General features: G+C 34.6%; 1 pseudogene across 1 annotated transcript; it reads left to right on the forward strand.

Moving 5' to 3' along the window:
* Positions 1-17,300: 17,300 nt before the first annotated feature.
* On the forward strand, positions 17,301-20,724 carry LOC309647557 (WD repeat domain phosphoinositide-interacting protein 3 pseudogene; annotated as a pseudogene). Its single transcript has 2 exons — positions 17,301-17,327; positions 19,658-20,724. The product of its transcript is annotated as a WD repeat domain phosphoinositide-interacting protein 3 pseudogene (transcript).
* Positions 20,725-21,462: the final 738 nt, after the last annotated feature.

Below are 21,462 nucleotides of genomic sequence, written 5' to 3' on the forward strand. Positions count from 1 at the left end.
ATAGAACACTGATGAAAGTAATCAAAGATGACATAAACAGATGGAGAGATATATGGTGTTCTAGGATTGGAAGAATCAGTATTGTGAAAATAACTGTACTCCCCAAAGCAATCTACAGATTCAATGAAATCCCTATCAAATTACCAATGGCATTTTTCACAGAATTAGAACAAAACATTTTACAATTTGTATGGAAACATAAAAGATCTGAATAGCCTAAGCAATCTTGAAACAGAAAAATGGAGCTGGAGGAATCAGGTTCCCTGACTTGAGACTATACTACAAAGTTACAGTCATCAAGACAGTATGATACTGACACAAAAACAGAAATATACATCAATGGAACAGGATAGAAAATCTAGAGATAAACCCACACACCTATGGTCAACTAATCTATGACAAAAGAGGCAAGGATATACAATGGAGAAAAGACAGTCTCTTCAATAAGTGGAGCTGGGAATACTGGACAGCTACATGTAAAAGAATGAAATGAGAACACTCCCTAACACCATACACGAAAATAAACTCAAAATGGATTAAGGACCTAAATGTAAGACCAGACAGTATCAAACTCTTAGAGGAAAGTATAGGAAGATCATTCTTTGACATAAATCACAGCAAGATATTTTTTGACCCACTTTCTAGAGTAATGGAAATAAAAACAAAAATAAGCAAATAAGATCTAATGAAACTTCAAAGCTTCTGCACTGCAAAGGAAACCATAAACGAGATGAAAAGACAACCCTCAGAATGGGGGAAAATAATTGCAAATAAATCAGTGGACAAAGGGTTAAACTCCAAAATATACAAACACCTCATGCAGCTCAATGTCAAAAAAACTAACAACTCAATCAAGAAATGGGCAGAAGACCTAAATAGACATTTCTCCAAAGAAGACATACAGATGGCAAAGAGGCACATGAAAAGATGCTCAAGATCACTAATTATTAGAGAAATGAAAATCAAAACTACAATGAGGTATCACCTCACACTGGTCAGAAAGGCCATCATCAAAAAGTCTACAAATAATAAATGTTGGAGAGGTTTGTGGAGAAAAGGGAACCCTCTTACACTGTTGGTGGGAATGAAAATTGATACAGCCACTGTGGAGAACAGTTTGTAGGTTCCTTAAAAACAAAAAATAAAACTACCATATGACCCAGCAATCACACAACTGGGCATATACTCAGAGAAAACCATAACTGAAAAATACACAAGCACCCCAATGTTCATTACAGCGCTATTTACAATAGCCAGGTCATTGAAGCAACCTAAATGCCCATTGACAGATGAATGGATAAAGAAGATGTGATACATGTATACAATGGCATATTCCTCAGCCATAAAAAGAATGAAATTGGGTCATTTGTAGAGACGTGGATGGACCTAGAGACTGTCATACAGAGTGAAGTAAGTTAGAAAGAGAAAAACAAATATCGTATATTAATGCATATATGTGGAATCTAGAAAAATGGTACAGATGTACCTGTTTCAAGGAAGAAATAGAGACACAGACATAGAGAACAAACCTATGGACATAATGAATTGGGAGATTGGACTGACATATATACACTAAATAATATGTATAAAATAGATAACGAATGACAACCTGTTGTATAGCACAGAGAACTCCACTTCGCTGTACAGTAGAAACTAACACAACATCGTAAAACAAGTATACTCCAATAAAATAATAAAAGATATTGAAGTAAAAAAAAAATGACTGAAATCATTATACATACATTTGTCCAAGCTCATAGAATATTCAGCACCAAGATTGAGACCTAAGTTTAACTATGAACTTTGGGTGATTATGATGTGTCAACATTGGTCCATCTTTAGTTAAAAAAAAACAGCACATTTTCGGTGAATGATGTTATTAATGGTGGAGGCTATACATGGGTAGTGGCAGAAGGTATATGGGAAATTATTGTAACTTTCTCTTAATTTGCTTTAAAACCAAAACTGCTCTAAAAATAGTCTTCCATAAATGACTGGCAATCTTACAGGCTAAAATCTATTTCAGTGGTTCTATAAAACATTTCCTGATACATAAACTTTTCAGTACTACTGTTTCCATAAATGTTAAGAAAATTTTAATTAAAATGTTTATCCACACGGATCTCTTTATATCTTTTGATCCTGAAGCAAATCATGACAGAAAAAGAGACAAAGATGTCTAAGAATGACCTGTGCTGAGGAAATATAATCAAAAACAATATCTTCTTCCAACCAAGAAAACCTCTCTGTAAAGGTAGTAAGCAAAGAAAATTTTATTGAAAAAAGCATTAAACCACCATGTGATGCACATGACAGGCAAGTCGCTAAGAGATTGCAAAATTAGAAAGAAATCTCATCTTTTATAGAATCAGGAAGACATGTTCTCAAGATAAATAATAACTAGTCTTCAACTAAGAGGGCTTGACAGCATCGTTCTTCACACATAGATTCATCCTAGATTCACGTGGTAGAAGGGATTACCCTCTGTGTTAGCTAAGTGGCTTGCCCAGAGGAATAATACATTTTGTATAACATTAGGGGAGGAGATAGAGAAACTGAGAGGTAGGGCATTCCATCTTCCTTGATGTTTACATTTCAGTGAGATGGTTCCTGAGTCCTTGAAAAAGCCATCACTGGGTCATAAAGATGACAAAGGTCTATCTGGTTTTCAAAAAGATTTACATATGTTTTAAAGAAAGAAGAAAGTACTTGCAATTGTAAATTTTCTAACCTCTTTCCTTATTTTCAACAGGGAAAATTAAGCCTCCTATTTTTAATTTTTATTTGTTCCTACATCACAAATATAACATTGAATGAGATTACCTAAATGTGAGGGTTTTCCTCTGCTCTGGTTGCAATTCTGTTCAAAAACAAGAATAAATCTCACTAAATTATTGAAAAAAATGTATTATATATTTTTGATCTCTACATAAATGAATACTTATAATAAGTATGTTTTGAACATTCCTCAGATTGTATCTTATATGTTTACCTACCTTTCCCACACATTTCTTTTAGTAAATAGAAACTATATTCTAAGATAAAAAGAAATTTTTCCTACTAAAATAGATTCATAGGGATTGTGACATACAAGCTTAAAGGACAGATGGAACAAAAACAAAGGAAACAAGTTACTGCCTTGACAATATCTCTACCAAAGATTATTTTCAGAGAAATTAACAATTGTCCTGGTTAAATGATGATGTTTTTAGATATTCTGAATTTATCCCCTACAATAGTATAAGTGGGGGTTAGGTGAAAATGGTTTTCAATGTAAAAAATTTTTGTTGAAAAAAATTACTTTATTGAAAAAAATTTTATAAAGCAAATCATAAGAAATGACTCTAAGAGCTTTAATCATTCTGCGGTATGTCTGTCAAATATATCTGTGTCCACAGAAGTGTTTTGCTCTGTCAAAGCAAACTACAATTTCTAGTCAGGGATTTTCATGATGGTCAAAATCTTTTCTCTTCGTCCTTTAAGTATGAGATATGTTCAAATTAAAAACCATCTAACAAGTTCTTTCTCCTCTATTTCAGTTCCCAGAGCTGCTCAGTATTTGTAAGTTGTTATTCATCTAAAGAAATATTAAATAATTAATAGAAAAATTTCTAATATGTATGACCCATCACATTAATACAGTTTTTACAGTCTGAGGTACTTGGAACATATGCAGTTCTCTCTACTTTTTTTTTTTTTTTAAACTTAGTGCTGTAGAATGCATGGGTAATTTGAGAATGAAGTGCTGCATGTTCACCTCATCAGAAGCAATAAAAGAAAGCCAAGGGAAAGATTAACAAAGAATATGTTGTACTTTTACAGTTACAGAATGATTCTCTCTGACAAAAGACATTCACAGAGATTTTGACTACTTGAATGATTTGTGTGAATGAACTCATAATCCCCTTTAGGCCTTTCTGTGGTTGGTATAAGTAAAGTAAAAAGTAGAGATGTAATGAGCCCTTCAAGGTAGCTGAGTAGTCCATTCTGACTACCAAGCAAGGAAGAAATTCTGTGTTTGAATGAACAGTAACTATGATAGTTACTAACATTTAAAAATATAATAGAGGAAAAATAAATTTTAAAAGTTATTAAATGATTTAATAGCACCAACTTTAAAAATCTACTCTAATAAAAATTAAATTCTTTTAAAATGAGTTCAGTTAATTATCACCATTAGAGCCCACAGTGACTCATTAAACTTTTATTATTCTCCCCTCTCTCTTCTTCCTTTTAGAGGGTGATTCACTTTTTAGGACAAAATCTATTTTTCTATAGGTGTATTAGAGGGATGCAAGGGGACATTTTTCTTCTCTATTTTACTTCCAAACTTGTGGTTTTAGTTGCCTGTGATTGGGTTTGTAGTGGTTTTCACATTACTAATGGTTATAATGGTACTGCAATCCAAGTCCCAGATTCTCCACACACTGAAGCCCGTATAAGTTTACCTCAAGGTATACTTCAGAAATAATCACTCATGTTTTTTCTGGGCTCTTAACTTGATTTTCTACTTTTCTATGTTTGTTACTTTCAATATCAATGGTTTTCCTAATCCACACCTTTATCAATATTCATTTGAATGATAACAATCCCCTTAGCTATTTATATATCATGTGAGTAGTGTTAAATTTATTTAACAAGGCCATTAGACTAAGGTGGCTCTAATGCAGTGGCAGTCTACATAAGCAAACCAAAATCTAAACCAGTAAATGCCTCAAGGTTACCAAATCAAAACCTAAGGACAACCAATCACAAACAGCCAATTAGATTTTAAGCTACAGCCACTCAGTAATTTCCTTGCTTTTCTTCTGCCTTTTCTCTATAGAAGTCTCTTCCTGAGCTACTGTTTGGGGAGTGTTTCTAACCACTTCTTGTTTTGTGCTGCCCTATTCAAATAAATTTTTGCTCAAATAAACTCTTAAATTTTTTAATGTGCCTCAGTTTATTTTTAACAGTACATATGAAGACTGACAAATAGATCTGATCAATATAAGACGTGGTAGGTTCTAATGTTAATAAAAATCATTTGAAAAAATATAGAAAGAAATTAGAGAGAGAGAGGGAGATTGATTTTAATTTTAATAGATGTTATATAATTTATTTTAGGTAGTATTATCTTTTAAGCAGAAGTTTGGTTTTTTTCCCCCGAATTTATAATAGCTTATCTCATACCTCATTTACAATAACAGCTATGCAAAGTGAATCGCACTGGTGTAAACTCTGCTCATAACTTGCAATAAGCTTTTTCTCTTTCAAGTTCTTCTCCACTAACTCATGAATGTACTGTTGTTCTGGGTACAATATAAGTTTTTCATTTTTCCTTTATTTTGGTTATTTACGTAGAGTTTGCTTGATCCCAGAATGTGTGGTAGTCTTCAGCCATTCTGTATTAAATATGACTTCTGCCCATTCTCCATTTTTTTCAGTAATCCTATGTGCACCTTCAGTTCCGCACTCTGAAAAGGTAAGAGTTTTTTTCCGTCTTTTGCTTAATGTTGTCTATCTCTTCTGCTAGAATGAAGAGTCTGCAGTCAACAGAAATTTCTGTGTTGTTATTGTATTATTATTATTATTATCCTACTGCCCATCAGAATGCCTCGAGTACCATAGAAACACAGTAAATATTTGTCAAGTCAATGAACTTGTACCTGCAGTTTCTACAGATATTTTGGTGTGTGGGGAAGGAGAGTTTTTATTTTATACATATTTATTATAACTTAATGCTCATATTATCGGAGGAATTTGGAGGTGTTTCAAGAAAATAATCTAAAGAACATTAGCAACAGTGTTGTGCCAGATAGCATGCCTACTTTTGAACAACTTGTCCATTGATGTGAGCCCATCTCAAGTGCCTTGCCATGTCACTCCTCAAAGAGAATTTCCACTTTATGAAGTTCTTTAAACATGATGCAAATTGAGAGCATGTCTTGTTATCCCTTGTAATGTATATCTATCCTATTTTACTCTCCATCAGATGTGTATTCACTTCCTTGGTCTGGTAAGAACCCTATAGTATCTCCTTAGAGAGACATTTCTTCCCCCTTTCTGAATTCATGTAATTTATGCAGGCAGGAATCTACCAGCAGGAAACAGGAGCAAGCAGAAATCTTAGTCAAGGTATCCTATTGCTCCTGCCACATTGAATCATTCAGAGATTGCTTTTGACTCAAGCCTGTCTAGGGAGACCCAAACCAATGACTCTTATTAGAATAACACATTAGGAAACCAATAGCTTATCTTAGGACACAGAGACACAAGGGAGCATTACATATTTGAGAGGAAGTAAGCTTTAAAATGCATTTTTCCAATAAAAAGAAAGAGACTAACAATGAGAGCCACACAGACTAAGACAAAACCAAGACAAACTATGCCCTGATGATAAAATTTGAGTACATGGACCAGCTCACCTCAAGTCAGAGTTGTCCTTCTATTACATGAGCCAGTTTGAGATGAGTTTTTGTCACTTCCAATTGAAAGTGCAAGTATGTAATATACTATTCTAAATCTGCTTAAATCCTTGGTATAAATACACTGAATTATGACTCAGGGATTAAATGCTTTATACTCCATCTCTATGATTATTTCTAATTTTTTATAAAAGGTATTCAAAACAATTCCAAATATTGCTTCATCAGTTTGATTTTTTTCTCTGTTTTTTTAATATTGGTTGAAGGGCAGCATGATATGAAATTATATTTTTGTGTAGCTGTATTAAGAGTTTCACAGTGATATCAATTTAAAATTATATTAGGTATATTGAAATTTGTTTATTAAATATATCCATAAAATTGTGATAAGTTGAGATTCATGTCATATACAAATGGCTTATACAGGAGAAATTTAATTCATTCATTAATTCAACACATATTCAACACACAAAACAACACATTAACATCAATACAACAAAACCTCTTTTGTTTACTTTTATTTTTTACTTTTTTTTATAGAGAAGGTTCTCAATAGTTATCTATTTTATGCATATTAGTGTATATATATCAACTTCAATCTCCCAATTCATCCCACCACCCACTCCCATGCTTTCCTCCCTTGGTGTCCATATGTTTGTTCTCTACATCTGTGTCTCTATTTCTGCCTTGCAAACTGGTTCATCTGTACCATTTTTCTAGATTCCACATATATGTGTTAATATATGATATTTGTTTATCTCTTTCTGGCTTACTTCACTCTGTATGACAGTCTCTAGATATATCCACATCTCTACAAATAACCCAATTTTTTCCTTTTTATGGCTGAGTAATATTCCATTGTATATATGTACCTCATCTTCTTCATCCATTCGTCTGTCAATAGGCATTTAGGTTGTTTCCATGACCTGGCTATTGTAAATAGTGCTGCAATGGACATTAGGGTGCATGTGTCTTTTTGAATTATGGTTTTCTCTGGATAGATGTCCCATCGTGGGATTGCTGGGTCATATGGTAATTCTATTTTTAGTTTTTTAAGGAACCTCTATACTGTTCTCCATACTGGCTGTATCAATTTACATTCCCACCAACAGTGCAAGTGGGTTGCCTTTTCTCCACACCTTTTCCAGCATTTGTTGCTTGTAGATTTTCTGATGATGCCCATTCTAACCGGTGTAAGGTGACACCTCACTGTAGTTTTGATTTGCATTTCTCTAACAATTAGTGATGTTGAGCATCTTTTCATGTGTTTGTTGGCCATCTGTATGTCTTCTTTGGAGAAATGTCTATTTAGGTCTTCTGTCCATTTTTGGATTGGGTTGTTTGTTTGTTTTTTTAATATTGAGCTGCATGAGCTGTTTATGTATTTTAGAGATTAATCCTTTTTCTGTTGCTTTGTTTGCCAGTATTTTCTCCCATTCTGAGGGTGGTCTTTTCAGCTTTTTATGTTTTTTCTTTTCTGTGCAAAAGCTTTTACGTTTAATTAGGTCCCATTTTTTTTATTTTTCTTTTTATTTTCATTACTCTAGGAGATGGGTCAAAAAAGATCTTGCTGTGGTTTATGTCAAAGATTGTTTTTCCTATGTTCTCCTCTAAGAGTTTTATAGTGTCTAGACTTACATTTAGGTCTTTAATCCATTTTTAGTTTATTTTTGTGTATGGTGTTAGGGAGTGCTCTAATTTCATTCTTTTACATGTAGCTGTCCAGTTTTCCCAGCACCACTTATTGAAGAGACTGTCTTTTCTCCATTGTATATCCTTGCCTCCTTTGTCATAGGTTAGTTGACAATAGGTGTGTGGGTTTATCTCTGGGTTTTCTATCCTGTTCCATTGATGTATATTTCTATTTTTGTGCTAGTACCATATTTTCTTGGTTATTGTACCTTTCTAGTGCAGTCTGAAGTCAGGGAGTCTGATTCCTTCAGCTCTGTTTTTTCCCCTCAAGGTTGCTTTGGGTATCCGGGGTCTTTTGTGCCCCCATACATATTTTAAGATTTTTTGTTCTAGCTGTGTAAGAAATGCCATTGGTGATTTGATAGGGATTGCACTGAATCAGTAGATTGCTTTGGGTAGTTTAGTCATTTTCACAATATTGATTTTTCCAATCCAAGAACATGGTATATATCTCCATCTGTTTGTGTCATCCTTGATTGCTTTCATCAGTGCCTTATAGTTTTCTGAGTACAGGTCTTTTACCTCCTTAGATAAGTTTATTCATAGGTATTTTATTCTCTTTGTTGCAATGGTGAATGGGATTGTTTCCTTAATTTCTCTTTCTGATTTTTTGTTGTTAGTGTATAGGAATGCAAAAGATTTCTGTGCATTAATTTTGTATCCTGCAACTTTACCAAATTAATTGATTAGCTCTAGTAGTTTTCTGGTGGCATATTTAGGATTATCTATGTATAGTGTCATGTCATCTGCAAACAGTGACAGTTTTACTTCTTCTTTTCTAATTTGCATTCTTTTATTTCTTTTTCTTCTCTGGTTACTGTGGCTAGGACTTCCAAAACTATGTTGAATAAGAGTGGTGAGAGTGGATATCCTTGTGTTGTTTCTGATCTTACAGGAAATTGTTTTCAGTTTTTCACCATTGAGAATGATGTTTGCTGTGGGTTTGTCATATATGGCCTTTATTATGTTGAGGTAGTTTCCCTCTATGCTCACATTCTGGAGAGTACAAACTCATAAATGGGTGTTGAGTTTTGTCAAAAGCTTTTTCTGTATCTATTGAGGTGATCATATGGTTTTTATTCTTCAATTTGTTTATATGATGTATCACATTGATTGATTTGCATATATTGAAGAATCCTTGCATCCCTATGATAAATTCCACTTGGTCATGGTGTACGATACTTTTAATGTGTTGTTGGATTCTGTTTGCTGGTATTTTTTTGAGGATTTTGCATCTATATTCATCATTGATATTGTTCTGTAATTTTCTTTTTTTTTAGTATCCTTGTCTGGTTTTGGTAACAGGGTGATGGTGGCCTCATAGCATGGGTTTGGGAGTGATCCTCCCTCTGAAATTTTTTGGAAGAGTTTGAGAAGTATAGGTGTTAGCTCTTTTCTAAATGTTTCATAGAGTTCACCTGTGAAGCAATCTGGTCCTGGACTTTTGTTTGTTGGAAGATCTTTAATCACAGTTTCAATTTCATTACTTGCGATTGGTCTGTTCATACTTTCTATTTCTTCCTGGTTCAATTTGGAAGGTTATACCTTTCTAAGAATTTGTCCATTTCTTCCAGGTTCTTGATTTTATTGGCATATACTTGCTTGTAGTAGTCTCTTATGATGCTTTGTATTTCTGTGGTGTCTGTTGTAACTTCTTTTTTTTCATTTCTAATTTTATTGATCTGTGTCCTCTCCTCTTTCTTGATGAGTCTGGCTAAAGGTTTATCAATTTTGTTTATCTGCTCAAAGAACCAGCTTTTAGTTTTATTGATCTTTACTATTGTTTTCCTTGTTTCTATGTCATTTATTTCTGCTCTGATCTTTATGATTTCTTTCCTTCTACTAACTTTGGGTTTTATTTGTTCTTCTTTCTCTAGTTCCTTTAGGTGTAAGGTTAGATTGTTTATTTGAGCTTTTTCCTGTTTCTTGTGGTAGGATTGTATAGCCATAAATTTTCCTCCTATAACTGCTTTTGCTGCATCCCATAGGTTTTGTATCACTGTTTTCATTGTCTTTTATTTCTAGGTATTTTTTGATTCTCTCTTTGATTTCTTCAGTGATCTCTTGGTTATTTTGTAATGTGTTGTTTAGTCTCTATGTGTTTTTTTTTACAGTTTTTTTCCTGTAATTTATGTCTAATCTCAGAGCGTTGTGATCAGAAAAGATGTTTGATATGATTTCAATTTTCTTAAATTTACTGAGGCTTGATTTGTGACCCAAGATGTGATCTATCGTGGAAAATGTTCTGTGTGCACTTGGAAAGAAAATATAATCTGCTGTTTTCAGATGGAATGTCCTATAAATATCATTTAAATCTATCTGGTCTACTGTGTCTTTTAAAGCTTGTGTTTCCTTATTAATTTTTTGTGTGGATCATCTGTCCATTGGTGTAAGTGAGGTGTTAATTTTCCCCACTATTATTGTGTTACTGTTGATTTCCTCTTTTATAGATGCTAGCATTTGCCTTATGTATTGAGGTGCTCCTATGTTGGGTGCATATATATTTATAATTATTATATATTCTTCCTGGATTGATCACTTTATCATTATTTAGTGCCCTTCCTTGTCTCTCATAAGAGTCTTTCTTTTAAAGTCTAGTTTATCTGATATGAATATTGCTAATCCGGCTTTTGCATGGAATATACTTTTCCATCCCATCACTTTCAGTCTGTATGTGTCCCTAGGACTGAAGTGGGTCTCTTGTAGACAGCATATATATGGGTCTTGTTTTTGTATCCATTTCAGCAAGCCTGTTTCTTTTGTTTGGAATATTTAATCCATTCACATTTAAGGTAATTATTGATATGTATTTTCCTATTAACATTTTCTTAATTGTTTTTGGTTTGCTTTTGTAGGTACTTTTCTTCTCTGCGTTTCCCACTTAGAGAAGTTCCTTTAGCATTTGGTGTAGAGCTGGTTTGGTGGTGCTTAATTCTCTTATCTTTTGCTTGTCTGTAAAGATTTTGATCTCCCTGTCAAATCTGAATGAGATTCTTGCCAGGTAGAGTAATTTTGGTTGTAGGTTCTTCTGTTTCATCACTTTAAATTTATCTTGCCACTCCCTTCTGGCTTGTAGAATTTCTGCTGAGAAATCATTGCTTATCCTTTTGGGGATTCCCTTGTATGTTATTTGTCATTTTTCCCTTGTTGCTTTTAATAAGTTTTCTCTGTCTTTAATTTTTGTCAATTTGATTACTATGTGTCTCAGTGTGCTTCTCCTTGGGTTTATCCTGCCTGGGACTCTCTGCACTTCCTGGACTTGGGTGGCTATTTCTTTTTCCATGTTAGGGAAGTTTTTGACTATAATTCCTTCAAATATTTTCTCAGGTCCTTTCTCTCTCTCTTCTCCTTCTGTGACCCCTATAATGTGAATGTTGGTGTGTTTAGTATTGTCCCAGAGGTCTCTTAGGCTGTCTTCATTTATTTTCATTCTTTTTTCTTTATTTTGTTCCATGGCAGTGATTTCCACCATTCTGTCTTCCAGGTCACTTATCCGTTTTTCTGCCTTAGTTATTCTGCTATCGATTGCTTCTAGTATATTTTTCTTTTCTTTTATTGTATTGTTCATCTCTGTTTGTTTGTTCTTTAATTCTTCTAGGTCTTTGTTAAACATTTCTTGCATCTTCTTGATCTTTGCCTCCATTCTTTTTCTGCAGTCCTGGATCATCCTCACTACCATTATTCTGAATATTTTTCTGGATAGTTTCCTATCCCCACTTCATTTAGTTGTTTTTCTGGGGTTTTATCTTGTTCCTTCATCTGGTACATAGTCCTCTGTCTTCTCATCTTGTCTATCTTTCTGTGAATGTGGTTTTTGTTCCACAGGCTGCAGGATTGTAGTTCTTTTTGCTTCTTTATTTTTTCCTTTTTATTTAGCTTGACCAGTGAGTGAGCAGAAGTGACAGTTCTGGATGGAGGCTTTAAGGTCCAACACCTTCTTCACCATGTTCTCCTTTCCATCTGCCACAACTACTGTCAATCTTCCAGATAGTGCCTGTTCTGACACCTTGTGTCCCAGAGATAAGATGATATGGAATAGAACCAGGGTCAACCTGCTAGTGTTGGAGGGTCTCCTGCAGAGGTGGGGTGATGGCTGTGGCTCACCATGGGGACAAGGACACTGGCAGCAGCAGTTCTGGGAACTACTCATCATGTGAGCCTTCCTGGAGGCCGCCATTATCCCCACCATACCAATACAACACAACTTGTATGTGCCAAGTGATTTTCTGGGATTTTGGAATACATTCTCAAATAAAACTGACAAATGTTCCCTGACTTGTTTAGATCACATTGAAATCAGAGTTTTAAAGACTTCCTTTGCTCTATAGATCATCCTTGACACCCAGAAGTATCATGTCAATATTTCTAAACTTAAGAATATTTATTTGTGTGACTTTGTAGATATAGCCCATGTTTATAGTTAAGCAGTTACATTTAAATTGAGATTCTGGTATTAGGTTTAGGTTATTATTGTATTAAAGAATATACAGTATGACCACAGAGCAACTAAGCCTGTGCACCACAACTACTGAGCCTGTGCTCTAGAGACCATGTGCCACAACAACTGAAGCAAATGTGTCTAGAGCCCATGCTCCTCAACAAGAGAAGCCACCTAATGAGAAGCCTGCACATCACAATGAAGAGTAGCCCCCACTCGCCACAACTAGAGAAAGCCTGCACACAGCAACAAAGACCCAATGTAACCAAAAATAAATAAATAAATTAATTAATTAAAAACAAAAGAATATATAGTATGTAATAAAGACAACATGATGCACTAAATCGCATTTATGTCCAACTGATATGTTGAAAGCAAGAAGTGTCTTATTTATAACATATATTTTTAATCCATTTAATAGTTATTTGCTGAACATGTATTATGTGTTAGTTTTGTGTTGGTGGATATAATAGTCATTTGTCTAAGATCACATACAGTCTAGTAAGGAAGACAGGTTATAAAAACTAATCATTTCCAGATGTGTAAAGTTCTATAAAATTAAATTTCATGTAGCTAAAATAGAAAATAATAAGAAAAAATAAGGTTGCTGTGGATGGCTATATTGGTATAATTTTCAAATAATTGCTCAATTTACTTTCCAGCTGTCATTTTTGATTCTCAAGAACTGTTGTATTCCATATGTTACACAGGATTTTATCTTTGGTCACCTGATAGGATAATCACTATGGTCAAATATAACCTTAAGCAATTACAAAGATAGAGAATCCTCAAATATTTTAATTATATTAACATCTATTTTTAACAACTTGAAGAAAAATGAAAAAGAATTAGATAAAGTTTAAAATAAAAGAGAGACCAGAACTATGTGTGTGTGTGTGTGTGTGTGTGTGTGTATGTGTGTGTGTATTTTTTCTAAGTAGTTATATTCTGCTAAGCCCTATGGGCTAAACAAACTACACGTGCTATTGCAGTTAACCCTAAGTTTAACACTTTGATTTGGACGCCAATGAATAAACTAACATTCAAAAAGTTTAGGCAAAGGTTGCAAGTTCTTTTAGACAGAAAAAAGGAAGATTCCAAATCATGAATCCCAATCAATGTCCTGTATGCTATAGCAAACTATATCTAAAAGTGAATTAAAAAAAAAATCCAAGTACATATATCTTTACAAATAATTCATGTCCAATATTTTCCTTTAGTATTCCTTTGCTTTTCTTATTTTTTTTTTTAACCAATTGGTTATTTAGTGAATTTTGGATAAAAGAACTGCTACTCATTTTTATTCATTTGTTTCCCAAAGTGAAAGTGAAGTTACTGGTCAAATTTTAAATTCAGGACCTTACAGATTTTTTTTCAAGAAATATAAAGAAATCACAGTCACGACTGTTGAACTTTGCCAAAAGGAAAAACATTATGTGCTTAGAGAAGAAAATTATAAAATTATATGAGGTAAAAATATATATAAATTATCTTCCTACACAGGCCAGAGACTTACATTATATTTGGGGGATATTTGAGAAAATGTAGATCTCTGTTAAGCATTTCATGAGCCTCAGCATTCCCAGTTATTAAGTCATTTATTTCCTTAATTATAGAAAATTCATAGTAAGAATTTCCACTCACATCTAAGCTGTTAACTAGTAGAATCTGCTGCATTATTGTTTTCCAGGGTCTTTAAATCCTTGTAAGATCTGCTCACATCCTACCCCATTCTCCAACTTCTTCTTTTACCACTATTCCTCCATTTAAGCCTGCTGAAATATTTCCTCAAGGATCTTTAAAGGCCTGGCAGCTTCTAAGATTTGGAGTTCTATTCAAATAGCACCTACTTGGGCTACCTTACCTGACTACTTCACCTAGAATAAATGTTCTAGGATTTATTCTGTCACCTCATTTATTATTTTTTTCATAACACCATTTACTTTTTTATGTTGTGCTTCCAAAAAAATTGTTGGTTTCAAGACAGCAAAGACCTTGTCTATCTTATTTGTTGCAAGATCAATTTCTGACACATTGAAAGTGCTCAATATATAGTTGTTGACTGATGGCATGAGAGATTTCTATGCCAATCCATTTTGGGTGCAAATAGACTTGTATAAGGGAAGCATCAAACACAATTTTCCAAATAATTATAATTAATTTGAGGAATGTATACTTATTTTTTCCCAACTTGACATCATGAGTCTATGATATAATCCCAATTAGATGTGGAAAGGAAACACTCTACTTTCTCCTTTTAAAAGACTTGCCTCAGGAAAGCATGTCAATTACACTACTGAAGTTAGGCACCTACCTTCACCCAGAAATTGGAATATAAGGTGGTCACATTCCTTGATGGTCACATTTCAAAGTGTTGTCTCCTACATCCTTAAGAAAGATATTCCTGGGTTGTAAAACTGGCTTTTAAAAAATTTATGGGACTTCCCTGGTGGTCCAGTAGTAAAGAATCCACCTTACAATGCAGGGGACATGGGTTCAATCCTTGGTCAGGTAACTAAGATCCCACATGCCAGAGGGCAACTAAGCCAGCATACCACAACTACTGAGCTCATGCACCTCAACCAGAGAACCTGTGTGACACAAACTACAGATCCCACATGCTCTGGAACCCATGCACCACAACTACAGAGCCCACGTGCCATGGAACCTTTGCACCACAACTAGAGAAGAGAAAACCCACACGCCACAACTAGAGAGAACTCTGCAAGCCACAACGAAGAGCCCAAGTGGTGCAATGAAAGAGCCTTCATGCCTCAACGAAGATCCTGTGTGCCACAACTAAGACCCAACACAACCAAAAATAAATAATAAAATAAATAAATAAATAATAAAATAAAATCTTTAAAAAAATAAAATTAAAAATTAAAATTTTACACCTCAAAGTGGTAGAGAAAGAACTTAAGAATTTTCTAAAGTAAATGCTCTATAAAAAGGGAGGTTAGGGGCTTAGAGTACAGAAGGAGACTCTTTAAAGTTTAGTCAAGCTGAGGAAAATGTTAAGGTCATCTTGGTTAATAGACATCAACCACTTATGACAACTTAACTAGAGTCCATGAAATTCATACAAGTTTGTATACAAATTTTAAAAAATTCCAAAAGTATATTTAAATTCTCAGTTCTACCTTGTTCTTATCAAGTACATTTTATTTTCTTTCAAACTCAGAGAATTTGAAATGATACCTTTTAATACAATATAAATGTTTTATCACTAATACGGATTTGACTGTATTTCACATTGTGAAAAATTTAAATCAAAAAGGAGAAAGTATGATGTTTAATGTTGAAATTTATTCTATGGATGATTGAAATTAATAAAAAAAATTTGTCTAATGAATTGTGAATAATGAGTTTTATTTAAAGGTCTAATTTGTTTAGGCACATGCATTGCCTAGTTATCCTATTATTATGCAAAATTACAAATGAAAAAAGTTGAATTGGTCAAGTTAAGAAGATCATTGAAGTAATTAAGACTGGTGAAGAATATTATACTAAACTGAGGATAGTAATAATGTAAAATGTACCTGTTCCCTTATATTCAGATTTATGTTCCCATTGAAAGTTAATTGTTTAAGACCTCAGAAAATAGTTTAAACACACACACACACACACACACACACTTTTATATATGGGCAAAGTGGGTCATTACTAAGATGACCTAAGACATTTTAATAAGTAATGAAATAATTTGGGGTTTAACCCTTTTTATGAAGATCAATGGATTATTATTAAGCAGAATTTAAAACAAAATGAAAATGTGAATGTGTGATAACTATTAGTATAAAAGATACTTAGTGTAAAGCATCATCAAAAATAATTCATTCAAAAATATTGACATTAATCATCCTAATGTTTCTTTTTAGCTTAACTAATGTAATCATACATTATATTAGTTTATAGGGAAAAACCTATAAAGAATGTGCTAAGATAGGGTGTAGAGAGGAAATGGCTGAAGAGTAGGAGATAAGAGAAATGAAGAGAATATATGATTACTGATCATTAAATTTACTTCATTTTGCATCTTAGGGATTTGAGTAAACATTTCCAGAGTATAAGTACAAATTACTTAATATTTCATAAAAATGTTGATATGAATTTCTCAGTTACTGCATGCTTTGAATTATATTTCTAGTTCAATTGAAATTGACCTTCAAATATTTACAAACTGATCATAGACAATTTTTCTTCCACTACAAATACAGGTACATGTGAACCCAGAGTAGATTATTGATATTGATGGAGTAGTGTCAGAGAAATCACTTTTTCTTATTTCCCCAAGGTATACTCTCAAATAACCCAACGTTCTTTAGAAGTCTTTTCCATGCTTTGAAAACAGTGAAAGTGATTTTGTCTGTTAAGCACAACCACACATCTGAGAAACTAAACCCACCAACCAAATTTTCTTGTTACATAAACTTGAAGTTAAATTTTTAATAAAAAATTAAGTTGTCAGTTTGGCTGTCTACCTATATTGGGTAACATGAGCATTTTCTAACTTCTAGGTGTATCAGGTAGGTAAATGTATCAAAGTTTTTCTTCTTTTTTCTTTCCTAAAGGAATTTTATCTGTCTTTCTCTCATATTTTTTTCCAGTTTTACACTCAATTCCATCATGTCAATGATATGATTTGTTCAACATATCTTTATTGATTCTGTTATATACAACAGAGTATCACTAAAGAAATAAACATGCATAAAACAAGATCCTTCTCATTGAAATCTTTCAGACTAGAATGGCAGATAACTATGAGACAGTGTGAGGAGTACATCCAGGTTGGAAGCTTATTTAATTTTGGGGGGGGGGAGCTTTTTAAGAAAAATATTACAGTGTACAAGTAAAAAACCATGCACAGACACTTCAAAGGGACCAATGCAAGTGAAGGGACTCTGAGTCTTAAGTTCCATTTAGGTTATGGTAAATCCACTGCTGATACAGAGCATTATAATGGTGATATACTCAAACTGCTATCGGAATACTATTGATCAGATTACTTTCTCGTGTACAATTACCATGTCATTAAATATTAGAGAAAGAAGTCTATTACTTCTGCCACCTCTGAAAGTCAATTGAGGGTTCATGGAAGTAAAATCTAGTTAAGATTGGCAAATGAGAAGTAGATCATCAGATAGAATAGGTGGGAAGGAAAACCTTTCAGACACAGAGAGATATGCAAAGGACAAAAAGAAATGAGTGTGCACCTTTTAAAGAAAATGCAACTATCTACAGCATAGCAGTGTCATAAATGAATAAGGAAAAATGTATGGGAATTCCCTGGCTGTCCTGTGGTTAGGACTCAACGCTTTCACTGCAGAGGGCCCAGATTCGATCCTTGGTTGGGGAGTTAAGATTTCACAAGCCGCACGGTAAAAAAAGAAATAAAGAAAAAATATATAGGCTGGATATTAGATTGTTGTCAGAGAAGGTCTTGGTTCTTGTTTGCCATGCTAAGTACAGCTGCTTTAAATTTTAAACCAGTGAAATGTTTGTTTAACAAGGAAGCCATAGCTCCTTTTGTTTTTTAAACAGGTTTAATTAAAATTATGTCACTCATCATAGTTTTTGAGTAAAAAATTATATTTCATGCTAGTACAGATACAAATCATTTATTGTTCATATATTGTTAATATTTATGATAGAATATAAGAAAAATAAAAACTACCATTTAACATTCACATTTATATATTCAATATAAAACATATAGAGAATATTATTTGTTAAGTGACTAGATATCATTAAATCACTACGAAAATAATTATCAGGCCCTGGCAGACAAATATGCTTTCACATGCTATATAAAATTAGGCATCAAAACAAGATAAAAATAACTTTAAGGGTCTGATAAAATAGGCTAAAGCAAGGACATTGAAAGTTAATGCTTTCCTTCTACCTAAACTTGCCTTATTCAATTTCACAGATTTTATAAAATGTAATAATTCTTAAAAACCTATAGAGGGCAAAGAGAGACAAGATCTTCTAAATGGCCTAAATATGATTGTGAATCACCTAGATGACTCCAAATATTATTTAGGATGTTTTTGTTGAAGGTAACCAAAACCCAACACAAAGTGGTTTAAATTATAAGTAGAGTTGTGACAAATCATGGCTTTTACTCTATTGGTGATTCTGATTGTCAATGATCATTTGTTAATATGTAAATGTAGTGGTTTCAACAGTTGTTGTTCTCACACATGCCTCCAGAAAAAGCCCATCAGTTCCAGCATTTCCAACAAGAATGAGCAAATAATTTTTGTATGTTCAGTACTTAATCAATGCCTGTCCAGTGGGATACAAAGCACTGGTTCATTTCAGTGAACCCTGCCATCTCTCCCGCACTAGGGATGTGGTCAGTGTTCTCCAGTGTACACAGGATATGTGGGAAATGGGGATTCCTGAACCAAAATTTGAACTCTGTTAGGACAGTGGCAAAGGGAAATGAATTATTGCAACTGCATAAAATGGAATGTCATTGTTTTATCTCAAGTACTCACAATTTATCTCCTGAAATTTTGTGATGACTCCTAATTGTACATCTTTTTAATGTATTTTGTCAACAATCTCCAAACCATATCTATAATGTGATCTTTATAGCACAAATCTGACTTATATTAAGGTTTTAAAAAATACCCTAGAACCACAGCAAAAATTATAGGTTCCATGAAATGGGCATCTCAAGTTTTTCATATTTCTCATGACTTACACATGTGCCCCTTGTTCTCTTACACTACACCTCAGAATTAACATTCCAGAATTACTAACTGTATGTATTTTTATATTTCTATTCCGTGTATTTGCATGCCTTTGCTATAATGTCTGGGATCATTATTTCACCTAGACCTGAACTTTTAATTCTCCCCTAATAATCACAACTAGCTCAGATGAGTCCTTGTTCTGGAACACTTCCCAAATGCCAAAGGTCAGAGTGCCATTAGACTTCTTACACCTATAGTACTCATGCAACTCAGAACATTATTCTAAAAGTGTTATTTTTGTGTTTTCACATGAGGAGCTTTATGGAAGAACCAGTTCATTGCTGTGAGTGCAGCTCCTGCATAGCTGCATCTAATAAATACTTGCAAAATGAAACCATGGAGCTTCTGTGCAGGCTATAAGGAAACACTGGGCAGCAGGCAGCACTGAAGCTCGGCGGACCCCCCGCCACTGCCCCCTGAACTTCCTGAGGTCTAATCCGCAGGGCTACTGTTTGCTCTATGCCGGCTTCAACCAGGACCATGGACTCTTTGCATGTGGGATCGAAAATGGATTCCAATTCTATAACGCCAATTCACCAAAAGAAAAAGAACAAGAATTTCTAGAAGGAAGAGTTGGCTATGTTGAAGTATTATTTTGCTGCCACTACTTAGCTTTAGTTGATGGTGGGGGAAAAAACCCTCCCAACAAAGTGATGATCTGAGATGACCTGGAAAAGAAAACTGTTATTGTCATAGGATTTTCTACAGAAGTCAAGGCTGAGTTAGAATTGTGCTTGTTTTGTACTCTGATTAAGGTGTTTACATTTACATGCAATTCCCATCAATTGCAGGTCTTTGAAACTTTCTATAACCCTAAAGATCTCCTGTGCCTGTCCAATAGTAATAACTTCCCCCTTTGCCTTCCCAGGCAGGCACACAGGCCACAGGCTTACTCACGGACCTGGCCAGCACCAAGAAGTCGTCATTGGGCATTCCGGCCCACAAGGGCGTCCTGAGCTGCATTGCTCTCAACCACCAGGGAACAAGAATTTTAACGCATATGCAAAGAGGACCCTTCTAAGAATACTTGATATTTCAGGGCATTTAATCCAGGAACTACGAAGAGGATTTCAAGCAGCTAATATTTGTTGCATTAACTTCAATCAAGATGCTTTCCTCATCTGTGAGTCCGAAAACCATGGCACATTGCATACTTTGCTGCCAAAGTTTTAAAAAAGGAATAAACAGTCTAGTTTGGCGTCAGTGAATTTCCTTCCGAAATACTTCAGTTCCAAGTGCAGTTTTTAACAGTATCAGGTTCCCTCAGACTCTTCAGACACTTGTGCCTTTGGAACAGAGCCAAATGCTGTCATTGTGATTTGTGCAGAGACAGCTACTACAAATTCCTGTTTAACCCAAGGGGGAGTGCAAGCGGGACGTCTACGCACAGTTTTTAGAAATGACCTACGACAGGCTGTGACTATTCACTGGGCATAAAATCAATACCCACGGCAGATTGCCACTGAGAGCGCTGAATGGGCCTCTCAAACTCCTGGGGCTGGTGCCTGCGCTCTGGGGCCTCTTAAGTAAGGTGTTGGAGGGATTGCCCGGGAACTCTGGTCTCAAAGCCGTATGTGGCTGTCTGTTTTTCCTAAGCTAGGCTTTCCATCTCCAGTATTAAGGAAACAATCCTCATCAGGGCACTGTGGACACTCCAGGGGCTCCAAGCATCTCGTGCCTGACTGCTGGTTTGTTACCTTTAGATCAGCTGTGACGTTCGTTTCAGTGGTACCACCAGATCCTAGCACTTGCATTTGGGGCTCCGTACAACCTTAGGAGTCTCTTGAGAAAAGGAGAGACAAATTGAATTTTGTCTTTGGTGACAGATTCTATCATTTTTACTGAGTTTTTGATGGGGAAATAAACAAAGAGTAAATGTTAGATCTGGTAACATCTGGTAAACATTATTACCAGATTTAAGTGGGAAATCCTCCCATCTGAACATGAAGGAAAAAGACACTGCCAAGTTTGAGATGCCAGGCATTTTCTGGGAGAGTCCCGCGCCTCTCCTCCGTGCCTGCTGTAATCCATAGTGTAGTTGTGTCTCGATTTTGGGAGTTCCCGTCTTTGTGTTGGAGCTGTTAGAATTAAGGCAAACGCCAGGCCAACCCTGTGAGCAACGCTTGTGTATCTCCTGTGATCTCCTGATGAAACTGCG

The sequence above is a fragment of the Balaenoptera physalus genome, assembly GCF_965194825.1.
Source record: "Balaenoptera physalus genome assembly, chromosome: 18".
In the NCBI taxonomy this organism is placed as follows: Eukaryota; Metazoa; Chordata; class Mammalia; order Artiodactyla; family Balaenopteridae; genus Balaenoptera; species Balaenoptera physalus.